Source organism: Cibotium barometz, chromosome 9 (genome assembly GCF_041138505.1).
Source record: "Cibotium barometz isolate CiBa-2024 chromosome 9, ASM4113850v1, whole genome shotgun sequence".
NCBI lineage: Eukaryota > Viridiplantae > Streptophyta > Polypodiopsida > Cyatheales > Cibotiaceae > Cibotium > Cibotium barometz.
In genome coordinates, this window is record NC_141054.1 from 35,058,912 (window position 1) to 35,069,054 (window position 10,143).

Genomic DNA, 10,143 nt, shown 5'->3' on the forward strand with positions numbered 1-10,143 from the left:
ACAAGAAGCACGTGAACCCATCCCGCGGGATATGTTTCCAAACCCTACCTTTACTTCATTCAATCCACCGTGTGATATAGTGAGGAGAATATGGCGATCCACGTGCTATTCGCTAGAGTAACTAGCGTCGTGTGAAAGCCAACCTTCCTGGCTTCTTTAATTTGCAGCGTGTAAGCAACTAATGTCAGGACACGGTGTCACAAGACGCGAAGGCGATAGATAGCATTAGACGGATCTTATTATTGACTGTGAAAAGAGTAAAGCAGACTCACGACGACGTAATATGAAAGCCCATAACAAAATTGAGTCTCATTTTAGGGATCCATCAGTCTAGCCTACCCCATCCAGCCCCATGGGTTAGACAACCACCCAACCACTGTAGTGACGGGATCCATTTAGGAATTTGGTTAGGTTTTGTCCTAGGTACCAAGGAAAAGAGTTCCCAGGCCCCCTAGCCGGATCTTCATGCAAACTTCAAGCTAGTGACACCACTTACCCACCCAATATGAAATTGCCTCTTTCGGAGATTCAGCTATCTTTAAAACAATCTTTTAATGAAACCATAGAATCATTGATCATAATACTCCAAAATATCCGGTTGAATTCTAATTTCCATTCATTCCTTCATCGGTGTACCTATGGCATCATTGGCAACCAGAACGCTCGCCACCTGTTCACTCAGGGGCTTTTTCAAAAGTTCCTAGCTCATAGTACCCAGAAATATATTCACTTATAAAAATCCAGATGGACTCTCCGTTGAAGATCAGCAAGATCAACCAACAGATTCATATAAAAGAGCCATGGACTCATCTGTTGAGGATGAGTATCCAGAGATGATGAAGTGGCCAAAGTTACAATAATTCAATTGAACAATGTACTCATCAATGATGTAGTGGTGGATGGAGGATCTAGAGTGAATGTCATCACCGAGGAAATTGCATTGGGATTAGGTTCAAAAGTGGGGGACGGATATCCGAACAAGAGACTAATCCCTCGGTTCTTCTAAAACCGAGAACCCAGAAAAACTTCCGTACCTATGGCATCATTGGCGACCAGAACGCTCGCCACCTGTCCACTCAAGAGCCTTTTCAATAGTTCCTAGCTCATAGTACCCGAAAATTTATTCACTTATAAAAATCTAGATGGACTCTCCGTTGAAGATGAGCAAGATCAACCAACAAATCCATATAAAAGGGCCATGGACTCATCCCTTGGACCAGCAAGGTCAATCAACCACATCCATGCCCGAATTTAGAAAACAACTCTTACTCCTTGTTCCAATATCTTCCTCGACTCACTTCGGCGACCTAGAGCCCGAGCACCGTATGGTCAGCACCCTCTAGGATCCTTCGCATGTCACCTAGCGCTTCACTCATAGGCCACTTCCTTGGTCCCTCATCCACCGTACTACCGGAAGCTCACTATTTAAATCAAACCGAGACCTCGACCGACCGTACTACGCGAGACGTCCTCCGTTGACTCTCCATCAGGTGTTGCAACTTTATCACTATAACGAACTCTCGTCTTTCCACATTGTTCCACATCAATCCACATTATTTGATCCAAGTCCAATTATATATATTCCCATCGTCCTTCATCCATTCTCATCCAATCACATCATTTTTCACCTCATCACATCTTTCCACATTTATACTCATCACATCGCATCCACTCGCATATACCCATATCCACATCACATTCATTCACATCTCATCCATTCATATCTACCCCCCGCCGATCCACATCACATCACATCAGATCACATCCATTTCACCTCACATCTCATTCATTCACATCTATCCCGATTCACATCCCATCACATCTCATTCATTCACATCTATCCCGATTCACATCCCATCACATCTCATCCATTCACATCACATCTCATTCATTCACATCTATCCCGATTTCCATTACATCACATCACATCCATTCACATCACATATCATCCATTCACATCTATCCCGATTCACATCACATCACATCATATCCATTCACATCATATATCATCCATTCACATCTATCCCAATTTACATAATATTACATCACATCCATTTCACATCACCTCAGCCATTCACACTTATCTCCTTTCAACCAAAATTCAGGAATATCCTGGATCTATGTGCCAACAAACGCAATATCCAATGGGAAAAGAGAACATCGTTGTTGAACGAGGGTGACAAGGTCATGTCCATACTCTTATGGATACTGACAAACAGAGGGAAGTAGATCATAATTGACAAAAAAATGACACCGAATACAGTAACATCAACTCATAAAACATAATAAGCATCAGTCCTACAAAACCTACACAAACAATACCCAAAGTTGTAGGGTATACAGAAGTGGGTGCCTAAGGTTCATCAACTTAAAAACCAACCCCACAAGAAGGAGAAGAAGAATAATATGGGGACAGTAAGAAAAATCCACAAAGAAATCAAAAGTCAAACCTGGCTTACACAAATAGATTGGTAGGACTCCCCAAGCATACCAATAGCCACAAGGTTTCCATAAGTAATGGGTCTAAAAAGACTTACTACGAGCACAAGGATACTACCAAGCCAATATGACAATATGGGTATCCAAACCCCACTTAGTGGCCACCACCACAAGCAATTCCGGTAACAAAGGAGAGAGTAGTAAAAGCATACAACATCAACTCCCAAACAACCAATGTGGGAACTGCGCCAACCTTGGTGTGGAGGAAAAAGACGACTCAACAAAATGGGTTGGGAATTGCCAAAGCCATGTCAGTAACACTTCCGTCACAAAACTGAGCAGGGACCCTAAAGGTAGAAACAAAGAAGTTCAGCAAAGGGACACTGATAAAAGCCCCCAACCACAAGACCTAGTAACAACATTGTTCAGTTGGGTGGAAAGAAGAATGAAAACTCCCACATGAATCAAAAACTCCCACACTCAAGGCAAAGCTGGAGAAGGTGGGCTTGAGGAGAATGGCACAAATACTTCCAAGGAGTATCGACACGGAGCTCTACGCCAAATATATAAAGACCTATGACAAAGGCACCAAACAAGGCACTATCACGAAGGCTGACGGCACTATAGAGAGCAGCTCTTGATCACAGAAGAACTCATACATGACGCTCTGCAGCTCCCACCAGCAGTCAAAGTCCACGCCCATGCATTCGACAAAATGCATCTGGATGCGATGTTAAAGAAGAGTTCTTATAACTCCAATGGGGCAGAGTATGAGAATATCCAGGATGAGGCTACAGAGAAAGCCTACAGGGCCATATCATTGATAATGCAAGTCAAGTCGATGGATAGATACAACAGGGTACCTTTGAACAGAATCGCTAAGGTACATGAAGAGAAGGAGGAGGACTGGGCCTATTATATTCATAGAGAGATGGAGAACTATCTGAAGGCTCACCAGTCCAAAATTTGTAACCCATACCTGTGCTAACCCAAGTCCTTAATCATGTGGCAAAAAGGCCTCTCCCAGATCCCAAACCAACAGAGTAACTGCAATTGGCAGCACTGCTACCAGAGCAATCAACACTAACAGCTGAAGAAATGCCACAGGGGCAAGCTGTCCTAGTGGAGACCTAGGCCTTTATGAAGGAGATAAAGAAAGGGAGAAAGAAGAAGACATAAAAGAAAATGAGGGGCGTCATCCTAGACATAGCTGTAGAATCACAAAGACTAGAGGTTGAGGTGGCACAGGAAATTAGAACATACCAAGAAGCATTGATAAATGCAAGAGGCCACAGTCAGCCAAGGCCACACAAGAGCCCATGCAACAAGTTACTCCCCACGTGACGAGCCCGGCACAGTTGATTTTCATGGACCTATCCCCACTTAAGGATTCATCTTTGGCAGACACACTGACAGAGATAGAGCCTGAACAAGCAGCATCAGTTCCAATATAGGCTAAGGAAACATAAGGCATTGAGGCAGCATGGCTCAAGTGCATGAAAACCAGCAGTCCATAATGATACAAGCAAAAAACCAAGAAGTGCAGAACCATCAAGCCCAAGCAAAAGAAGGAATTTGGAAGATGAGGAAGGAATACCCCAACTGGCCTCCCTACAAAAAGTTGACTAGCAACAATTCATGCAAGAAACAATGGAAGGTTTGGATGAGTTGTTGAACCACAGGCTACTCGAAGAAGGTGCAAGCACAAGTGCACTATGGGAGCAAGAGAAAAAAGTTTGGCGTTGCCACCTCCTCACAACATACACGCTCCATGATCATAACTCTACCCTTTGGAAACAGGTTAACGAGTCAAACACACAAGTGCAAACCTTAAAGGACCACTTGGCGATAGCTGAAGCCACACAAAGGGATGCTATACTGAAAAGCTTGAAGGCCACAGAGGAGAAAGATAACATATATAAAGCACTGGAGAGCAATAATGTGGTCCTTAGCCAAACCATTGTACAAAGGATCAAAGAAAATATAGACCTCAAGGTAAAGTTAGAACAAGCTAAAGAGTAACTTCAAAAGCAGGTCAGCCACACCCATGAGCTCACAACACTTCATTCCCACCAAGTACAAGAGCTCCAGCACAATTCCAGGGTAAAAGAAGAGGAGCTGAAAAATGATAGATCCAACAACTATCCTCCTCCAATCTGAAAGCAGCAAAGGACAAAGCCACTAACTTACAGCAAGAGAGAGAACAATCGAGAACAAGGCACATGCAGAAAAAATAAGAACACTTAACGACACCATAAGTGCAAGTCAAGTCAAAATGCAAAGGAAAGAATTGGCCCACCAGAAGCAATGGAACAACTTATGCAACAACTACAATATAATCAGAGGCTGCCGAAAGGCTCCAAATAATCATACAAGCTCAAGAAAGAGAAGCAACAACCATGCGTGCCCAAGAGGAAGCAACTCAAAGATTCGAGGAATTTGATGCTGCAAGGATTGTTCGTGAAACTGTAATATCAAACCTCCTCAGCAACAATGACTCTCTCTTACAAGAGTTAGAATGCCAGTTGACGATCCAAGACAGAAGTCAGCGGGCCTACAGATGACCTACGCCTACTCCTTTGAGCTTGCCTCAGAGTTGGGTGAGTTGGGTGAGTTGCCAGTAACTCCTCAGGCCCCTCCTCAAACTCTCACTCTGTTTTTGTCTACACTAAACCTCTCTTTACTTCAGTACAATATAAATCTATCTGAAGACCTAGGCCTAGGTGAACTAAATCTTATTAAGTAGAATACTGAACACGATGCTGACCCTACAATAATAATGGGAATTTTACAGGGGGACATAGTCTTAACTAATCCACAAGATATCTTCTTTTACCCATTACATCCTATTGTGTTAAACCTTCATAGTTGGTTTTGGGTACTCCAAAATTCTGAAATTCTGGACAACAGTGTTGAAAAATTAGACCTATTTGTTCCAGATGACATTCCCAAGACACCGGCCAAATATGAGGTGGTAGCACATAGCTATCAGTGGATTATAAGTTATGGGTGGCTCGAAGTTTATAATACTCACCAACATCTTAATAGCTAAGAGAGGAGAGGAAGATTGGTGAAACCTGTGGGGATAGCATTGCTAAGGGTAGAGAGGCAAGCACAGAGGTGTTAAAAGAAGGGAAAGGTAAAGAGGTTTCAGTCAGTGAGGGAGGGTATCAGGTTGTGGGAGCCTAGATAAAATATAAGGGGAAAGCTAATCTCAGACAAGATAAGTGAGAAGATGTAGGGGAGAAGAGAGCTTGAGCTCTTACAAGCACACACACACTCACATAACCCTAAAAGAGAACACACAAGGTGAGAGGCTGAAAAATCTTATTCTTCTTCACTCAACACTCAACTTCTTCTATTTCAAGAGAAATCTCTTACCTCCCAAACCGGTGCACCACAATCAAGCAAAGAGCTATTGTTTCAATGGCTGAGAAGTTGATAAGCCCCTAACCTGCTTCATTTGCAACAAAAACCAGTGAGATAAGAGAAGAAACATAGTGCATGCATAAAGGTAAGCAATTTCTCATTCACTACACACCATATACAAAGATAAGAGTACACACCATATGAAATGGTACTCAACCAAATATATACTAGGGTTCTCTATAGTGTGAACCCAACTAAATGAGCTGGCGCTATAACTATGCCAGTCTCTAGAATGGCTATCACACAGCCTGTCATCCCACTAGCCGCATATCACCCATGATCTCACCAACCATGCCAGTGGTGTAAGTGTGGGGCCTATCCCCCCCACCAGTGTCCACCGTCTCACTAGATGAGCTTGATATCTCAACACTCCCCCTCGAGCTCAACTCCATCTCATGTACTCTAAGCGAAGCCCTGAATCTGCGGAGCTTCTCTATACCCAATGCTTTGGTGAAGATGTTAGCGACCTGATATCCTGTGTGTTGACATAAACAAGGTCAATGTCTCCTGCCAAAACCTTCTCTCTGATTCGTGCGAGCATGAAAAACTGGGTTCCTGGCCAACTGTATACTGCTAATGTTGTCACAGAAAATGACAACTTGTCTATCCACACTGATAGACCCAAATCTTCAAGTAGCTTTTTCAACCAAGCTACCTCACATGCCATAGCACCACCTCTCTACTCGGCCTCTGTACTGGATAGAGCAACCGTAGGCTACTTCTTGCTGCTCCAAGTCACAGCAACACTCCCCAAAGAAAACATGAAGCCACTCAAGCTTCCTACTATGCGCATATACATAGTAGGATCCTCCAAAATCTCTCCTGAATCTGCACCACTCAACTTGCCTTTCTGATCCAATGGCACTGAGATAGGCTTACAGCCTGTCATACCATACTTGGACAACATGTCCAAGCCATACTGTCTCTGCAGTAATCCAATACCATGTGGTGACCTAATCACCTCAATTCCCAAGAAATATCTGAGCTCCCCCAGATCCTTTATCTCAAACTTCTGTCTAAGCAAGATCTCTGCATCATGGTCCCCCGTAATGATTAGGTCATCTACATAGATGACAGCAAGCACAACCCCTCTATCATTGTGTCTCACATACAGCGAGAAATTTGCATTGGCTACATGAAAGCCAATAGTGACAAGATATTCAGAAATCTTGTCAGACCATGCTCTTGGTGCTTGTTTTAAGGCATATAAGGCTTTCTTCAACCTGCAAACATGCTCGCGGTGACTCACATCCTCATAACCAGGTGGCTGCAACGTATACACATCTTCCTGCAAATCCCCATGCAAGAATACATGGGGATTTGCAGGAAGAATGCAAGAATGCATTCTTTACATCCATCTGTGATGTAAAGACCATTGCATTGACGTAGCCACTGCTATCACAACTCTCACTGTTGCCATCTTGGCAAGTGGGCTGAAAGTTTCCTCATAATCAATGCCATATGTCTATGCATATCCTTTGGCTACCAATCTAGCCTTGTATCCAGATCATCTGAGGTCTTTGAGGAATTTTGTAAGTGATTATTCTCATAACTTTTGGTCTCCTCTTTGAGGAAATTTTTAGGTGATTATTCTCATAACTTGTGGTCTCCTCTTGGGTTGTTGATGTCTATTACCAAAAGGTGTGTCCCTACCCATGTGTACAAACTTTCAATCATTTTCAAAGGTTTCTATCATTAGCATCCTCTGGTTGGTTCCTTATAATGCTCACCCTCTAACTTGAAGGGTATAATAGTAGGAGCTAATTGAGATCATTCCTTAAAAGTTGTAGTTCCTCCTCCATCCGGTTTATGAAGCTATTGTTTAGACCCATACTTGATTATGGTTTTTCTATGATGATAACTAATCCTAAGTGTGCGACTTCTATTATTTTCTCCTTCCCTTTGGCTTTGGTGGGACCATAATGATCATAGGTGGCATCTCTTCATGCATGTTTTCTTCATTTGTCTCCACTAAGATTAGTTTATCAGTAAACACTTGGGCTTTTTGAGGTTTTGTTTCATTTATCTCCACTAAGATTAGTTGATCAGTCAACACTTGGGACCATATCTTTCTCTAAATCATCTGAGGTTTTTAAGGATTTTTTAAAGTAATTATTCTTAGAACTTGGAGGCTCCTCTTAGGTTATTATTGCTGATATATGCCATCAAAGTTGTGTTCCTACTCATGTGTATAAATTTTTAGTTATTTTTTAATAATTCTATCATTTGCAGCATCTGGTTGGTTCCTTGGTCCTCATAATGCTCCCCCTCTAACTTGAAGGGTATAAATGAGGAGATGTTTAAGTTCATTATTTGAAAGTTATAGTTCCTCCTCCATCTAGTTTACGAAGCTATTGTTTAGTTCCATACTTGAATATAGTTGTTTTGTAATGGCAAACTAATCCTAAGTCTACCAAAGTTCCTATTATGTTCTCCTTCCCTTTGGGTTTAGTGGCCAGAACTTAGGTAATTAGTTGGCACTCAAGCTTTCTTTCTCCAAATAGGTTTTTCAAGCATTTTGTAAGTGTTATGACAATGTATTTTAAGCCCAGCCCTCTTTAAAATATTATTCTAACCTCTTAGATAATTTGGGGATTCTTGGATTATCTTTGCATCATGATAAATTATGTTAATATTGTGAGTGATGCCATTACAAATATTAAAACATTTGGGGCACATTGATGTATGCTTGTAGCTTCCTATGTTTAATGTTGTAATTTGTTTTTATGATGGTAGGGTGATTCTTGGAGTACTTGTAGTAGCTCATGAACATGCATGTGGTGATGGTTTGTATACCTATGGAATATGAGTTGATTTCATTAAGTTATTTGTTGAAAATTTTATAGGTGATGAGGACTAGGTAGATTTAGGTGGATGCAAACAAATTATTAATTTGAAGGCATTCATAATTTTGAATGAGCTTTATATATATGTGCTAGCTTATGCACATCATTTTATTTTCTTCCATAAGCTTAGGCTTAGTTCATAGACTTGAATAATATTCACTTTTTGATATTTTGTGAAGCTTGAACGCTTTCCCCTAGCCCCAAGTAACTTAATAAAGATAGAGCTCTCTATTTTGGGTAAGAGAGAATGTAGTGGAAAGAAAACCACACTGTTTGTTTTTTGGAGACTATGGCCTATTATTGGAGTAAAAATTTGTAAATACTCATGTGTGGGGATAGGCCACATACATTAGGGGAGAATATTGCACCCATTGATTTTGTCATGCAGAGCTAAGTATTTTGATGTGTTATTTTATGTGCTATTTTCCAAGCTTAATTTATGTTAAATTTGATGCAATTTTCAATAAAGATTTGCACTCAATGGGGATGGAGTGCACAAAATCATAGCATTTATTGCATTGAATGCAATAAGAGTGGACTACCACCATGGATCCTTGAGCCATAGGCTTCAAGTGAAGGTTCAACATTAAAGATATCAAGAAGGTACAAAAGCTATCCCATAATTGACTTATATAGGACTATTTACACATGGGCTACCCATAAACCCAAGTCCTATGTCCCATATTATGTGCCTACGCCCTAACCCCACATATATATGTGCAACACATCCAAGCACATAATTTCCTTCATTACAAACCATCCCCTCCTACAATTATTTTATCCTCAAAATTTAAGGGTGGTCGTGTAAAAAGCTAAAATTGATTTCATCCCTGAAACCCATAATATGGATCCATGGACATCTTCTTGAGTGTAGGACTTCTTGCACGCATCTCCATGAATGGTATCCAAAATTACATGGCCATATGAGAGGGAAACTTGTCCATGACAACATGGAATCGATACATGGCTGAAAACATCATATATTACTAAGATCAGTTGGTCTCAAAGGTATGACCCATGTTCCTGGTTATAAGTGGACCATCCATGTATGACCTTCTCCCTTTGGCCCTTTTGTAAGTAATCAGCATAAAACCCAATTCCTTTTTCAAACCATGTACATAGGGTTGCTCAAAGAACAAAAGTAGAATCATTGGAACTCACACAATTTGCATCATCCTCATCATCACACAAGTACCCTTGAGTACTCAAATGCATCAACCCTTTTGCTTAATTTAGTTTTATGTGGATGTCCACTATTCCAGCAAATAGCATGATTTCTCTAAGCATATAGTTGTTGACTTCACCAATCATACTTTACACTATATGATGGAGACCAACACACAACCCATTCACAAACTTATTTATTTTGCCACTAAGGAAGAAAGAAAAATACCAAAACTTTTAGCATAGTCTTGGAGATTCCCACATT